We start from the raw sequence: 6000 nt of genomic DNA, 5'->3' as shown, positions 1-6000 counted from the left end.
AGCGAGGTAATTCAGATGTCAATATTAAAGGAAAGAGAATCAACAGCGGCTCTGAAACACAACCGGGACTTTGTGTCTTCGTTCTCTCCCTGCACACGTCTTCTCACAAATAGGCTTTTTTTTTATTTTTTCCAAGGTCCTATCCTGCTCCACACAGTCACAGTGGGCCGATCAATATTTGCAACCATCTTGCGGTGATGGATGTTTGACCGCATGCATGTTTCAAAGCCATTCCCACACATCATGAGCTGCAGTAACTGACCCTGGGATACAGCAGCTACACCTTAGAGCTGCAAGAAAGTGCTCCCATCCCATTATGTGAACGATTACAATAACATTACATGTAACGCCGTCACATAGTTTAACACCCTTAACACGCTGGAGTGGAAAACAGGCCTCAAGTCTGACAGATATATGCAGGCAGGCCGGATCAGGAAGATTTATGTAATGCTATAGAAAATCTTACCCCTTTGCTTATCTCTCCTCCTCCTCCTCGTCTCCCTCCCGTTTCTCCAGCTTGCCTGGCCAATGCAAACAAGGGTGATGGCTGCCACCTTCAACATGTCACCCTCTGCCTGTGCTGTCACTTCAGTGGGATGTTGCAGTCTTTCATTCTGGCACAGGAACTGCAGCTCTCTGTGACTTTGATCATACAAACACAAACAACTTCTTAGGTTTTAAAACACTATTCTAACATTTATATCAATCATTGCACATGTGGGGACAAAATGACTCTTGAACTGACTATTTAATGGTAAATGGAATAGAATAGCGTCACAAATATGAGGTGTTCGGTATGATTTTGACACAGAAAGACAATCAATCACCTGCTGACAATGTATATAGAGTAGATCCATTCCTGCTGATCATCAAGCCTGGTTGCTGCTGTACAGTAGAGCCATTCAGATGAGTCTGATCATAAGACCACACTTGACACACATTTCCTTTAAAATAAAAGAAGATCTGGGTCTTGCTGACTGGTCTTGTGACAGTTGACGAACATCTGAGGATTCCTTTAAAGTGTCAGTGTCGTCTGAATCACTTAGATATCACATTAGATATTCTGCAGGGCAGTCCAGATATGATTTACTTTCTAGGTGTTCCAAGAGATAAAGTATAATGTAACTCATCTCAAGCAGCTGCTCTTGGTAATATCAAAAAACGGGGACTGAAAACAGCTCAAAACATTTTATTGATTCTTCTTAAAAATCTAAAATCAGTGGTTCTCAACCAATACAAAAATGAAATCATCATATAATTCAGCATAGCAATCATTTGAAAAAAGGGTACAATACAAGTAAAAAATTATGATTACATTAAAACATTTCATTATGACAGGAATCACCAACATAGTAAAAATTGTAATAGACCATCTGAGACGGAACACTTCAATATCTTGTGTTAAAAAAACTATTTCCTCTTAAAATCACATAAAATCCCATGCAGCTGAGATGAGGTGGACGATGGGAGGCGTCCATAGATGTCGTCTTCATTTATATTATTTCTCTCACTGGTTTAAGTGAGTGACCTAAGTGCTCCCGCAGACTCTGGAGAAGAATCTCCTGACCCTCTGCCAGCGTGTGACCCCTGCTAACAACACAACATGTAGTTTGTAGTGAGATGACTAAGACAGCGTAGTCAACAGTGGCAAATCAAATGTGTTTGTCTTACCTTTATTCTCAGTGCTGTCAGAATCTGTCAGGTCGTCCTCAGGCAGGTCCTCAGTGCAAAACTCCATGGCGTGGACAGACCTCTTGTTGCTACAGCGACATCATAGGTATATCAGTAAATCGGTCAAGAAGACAAGAGGCAGGTCACTATTCCCTTTAAACATTTGGAATAGCTCCGCCTATGAACACACACACAGACACACACACGATTTGATACTTACTAAGTGCAGTCATTGTACTTCTGCAGCCGCGTCATGGTGATGAAATGATGCTGTAAGGCCTCGGTGGGTGTGATCCTCTGTGCTGGATCCATGGTGAGCATTTGCTTCAGTAGGTCCAGGAAAGCTGACAAATCCGCTTTCTCAATCTTGTTTTTGCACTTGTAGACCTGCATTTAGAAACAAAAGTAAACAAAAGGTCAGAAAAAATAAACTATTGCTAACTATTCGAATTTGAACTTTTAATGTGCAGATTTGGTTTTATTGTTATGTTCTATATGAATTACCTACAGTATCAATCACTTAGATACACCTTAGAAAAACAGTTATCACTTACAAATCAACACGTTGTCAATGAATGATGAAGTGAATAATCATTACACACTAGTACCAACCCGTTTCAGCTGTGACAGTTTCTTGAAGATGTGCTCTCTGGTGTCGTTGTACTCTTGGCCTGTGTCACTCTTGTACTCTTCTGCTGTCTAAAACAGAGAACACGTTACCTCATATATACAAATACAACTTTAGAGTCATTGTTGTATTTACTTTCACATATGAAGGCGTTCGTATACCTTAAGCCTCCACAGGTCTGGCTTGGAGGGGTCTTTGGTGAAGAGATTCTTTGTCCTAAGGCCGTCAGTGAGGAGTGTGTGGTCTGGTTTCCCATGTGTGTCCATGATGTGGCGCATCTGGAAAGATAACACATTGAACATCAAGTCTCGGTGTCGGTTTACAGGAAACTAGCAGATGATTTTACAATTAAGCCACATAATCAAGTTATTATGCAGATTAGTGTAGATTTACTCACCACGTCATATTCATTATGTCCAGGGTAGAGAGAGGAGCCCAGGAACAAGCAGGCCAATAAACACCCAAGGGACCACATCTCAGCCACCTCAGTGATCGGGAGACCCAGCATCACTTCTGGAGCCCTGAAGATGGAGAACAAGAGGTAGAGATGAGACATTGTCCCAAAATATGAAGCACAACATCATAGTATCTAATATAGTTCCAGTGTGTCACCATAACAACAGACATCAGATGTGACCTCTTATAGTCTTATCCCACACTGATACATGTCTGTTACAATGCTACTCATTTTTTACAGCCATTTCTTCAGAGTAGCTGGAGGGAAAATTATCACAAACATCTACATTATGCAAACACACACACTAACAAACAAACTGTCCATGTGTGTGAATAAAACTAACCTGCTTGAGAAAATCTGAATGACGTCCCCAAAGCCGACATCCTCTTCAAAACGGGAGAGACCAAAGTCAATCAGCTTGACTTTGAAGGGCTTGTTGAGGTGATCCACCAGCATGACGTTGTTTGGTTTGAGGTCACAGTGCATGATGCTGGCTTTCTTCAGAGCCTTAAAGGCCACCAGAAGCTGCAGGTAGGAAGACAGGAAGGAAATGCTTAGTAAACATGTATCACCGCACTTGAATGATGAATATTTGTTTATTATCCCTTTATTTCATGTCTGGTAATGTAATAATCAAAATCAGACCTACCTGCTGAGCTATTGGACGTATTTTGTAGAGTGACAGAGGGTTTTTGTCGGTGTACAGATCAACCAGACTCTCACAGAGCGGCTCAAACACCAGGCAGGGGTACCCATAGTGCACAAACCACTCATGAAACTTCACCAGATTGCACCTGTCTGGGTCCAGATCTTGGATTTCCTTCAACATTCCCACCTGAAATAACAGAATAAGAAAAACAAAATCATGTAGAACACATTTCCAGAACACATGGTTGGACTGTAATCGTTTAGGCTAGGGAATGATGCAACCTACTTCCAGTTGTGCCTGGAAAAGTCCTTGTTCGGTGCATGTGAACACTTTTATGGCCACTTGTGCCATAGACTTCAGGTTGACTCCAAGGAACACCTTTCCATAGCCGCCAATTCCCACCAAAGTAACAAGTCTGTAGTCGTTGGTCTCACTGGAAACCATCAATCCCTGCCAGTCACTGCCGTTACACGAGGACACCTGCTGACCGCGGCTTGTATCTACGCCCAGGCAGTGAATGGAGCCGTACGTGGACATCTTCCTCACCTGGCCGGCGGAGGAAACCTTCCTCAAGTGCCGGCCGCGGCGTGTGTGTCCACAAGTTGAACGGAAACCGTTATATGGAGCTGGAATGCTACCGTTAGCCCTGCTGGTCCGGTGGGGAAAAAAAGGACGTCACGGAAAAAACCGTAACGGTTCTACCCCAGCTGAACTTCGACCCCTCCCCCCCTTCTCTCGCGATGACCTATTTTATTTATTTTATTTTATTAATTAAAAAGAACCATTTCATGTTTATTTCGAAATAAAAACTAATTTCTGTAAAGTCAACAAGCAACAAGCTTTATCAAGTCTAGGTTTCTGGTTAGGCTAGGCTAAGCTAGCAAAGTGGTGCTAGTTTCTGTAGCTAGGCCACTAAATTGAATGATTGTTTATTAATAATTCTGCCATCAGGGGTACATTTGACCAGACTTTGAAAACAAATACAAACAAGCTGTATGGGTCATTTGGTCAATAAATACAAAAGATACGGAAGTTAGCATTAAAAGTGGTCATTAATAAGTACAGCTATGGAATATTATCACGGGAGCCATTTTGTAGCATCATTATGCTCCATAAGGAGGTTCGATTGTTGAATGTCTGTCAGAACAACGCAACATATTGAACCAGACACAAATTCATCAATAATCAGCATCTCTAACTGCAATTTCAATATGCGGTTTGTGTGGTTTGGTTACAAAATGTGCTGTAGAGGAAGAGACAAACAAGTGTGTGCGTGTGTTTACCCACAGGTTTCTTTTGTTTGTTTTTTAATTCATTGAATTAACCATGAAGTTTGTCCTATAAATGCACCTTGTAGCCTTTAATACTAAATTGATATTTTTAATGAATAACTTAATCTCCCTTTTTAATTTGAGGCTCATTGTTTTGTTGCTTTCGTCACTGAATAAAGGACCTGTTTGTTTCACTTTATATCAAAATAAAACACTTTAACCAAACGTAGAAGGCTGTGACTCTGGGCTGTGTGCTTTGCCTGCTGCTTATCTCAAGCTGCCAACTCCTGCTAGTATCAAAATACTGAGAGAATATGACAGGAAACAGCTCAAAACACTTGTTTCTTCATTTTATTGATTCTCCTTCTTGCCTTTGCTTTTCAAACACAACATCACAACCACAACCATCCAGTAGTTAATCCAGTGTAGCAAAATTCGAAGAAAGGGTAAAGGTCAGCCCTCAGTGGAGTTCTGGAGTGCATACATACATACAGGCCTGCATTATTTATGCTTGGCGTGTGTGGTGGCAGAAACTTCATGTACGTCATGAAGGATTCCTGTTCCATGTGCTGATGATGACAAACTAACAAGACAAAGGTGATGGCTGAGTTCGATGCAGGCTCAGCACAAAGATCTCCATGAACACAGGCGCAATGGAACTGGAAATCACTTAACATATGCGTGTGCAGTTCTAGGGCCTGAGTCGAAACATTCCGTGTATCCTTTTATGCTTTTTGAAGGTCAAACGGAAGATAATTTTAAGTGGATATAAAGTGCTTTGATGACAGACTTAGCAGATCCACATTGAAGGTGAATATAGACTGATAGATCTGTGGAAACATGCAAATGAGCAAAGATATCAATGGCGTTTGTGTTTCTATGGATTGCCAATATGTTAGTTTAATAGGAATCCATCCACATGCTTCTCCCGTGTAATGTCTCACCTGGGAACTCATTGTCCTTGCATTATTTTAAGGCCTCATTTTGTCATGTAGTTGACATATTGGCAGGCTGCTGAGTGGACATCACATCGGCTGAGACAAAGAGGACTTTAAGACCAACTGCGACAACTGCTTCAGTACAACTAGTAACTCCAACCCTTCCTGTGATCAGAATGTGTCCCATTTCTGTCCTGTCCTACACTCTCCAGCATCCATCGGTGATGCTGGAGAGTGTCAATAGGCACATGCAAGGTAGAAAGAGTCAGTAGTGTCACGGACTGATGTTTGTCTTTATGGTCTCATGGTGTCTTTGTCCATACCCCTGCTGTTCCCATGGTGATTTAGGATCCCTTTGCCCGTCATTGCCTCAGACTTAGAGGTCA

Source organism: Genypterus blacodes, unplaced genomic scaffold (assembly GCF_046128005.1).
Source record: "Genypterus blacodes isolate CSIRO-AG114 ecotype Tasmania unplaced genomic scaffold, CSIRO-AGI_Gbla_v1 ptg000195l_1, whole genome shotgun sequence".
NCBI classification, from domain to species: Eukaryota; Metazoa; Chordata; class Actinopteri; order Ophidiiformes; family Ophidiidae; genus Genypterus; species Genypterus blacodes.
The sequence above is the reverse complement of the archived record's forward strand: the minus strand, read 5'-3'. Positions refer to the sequence as shown.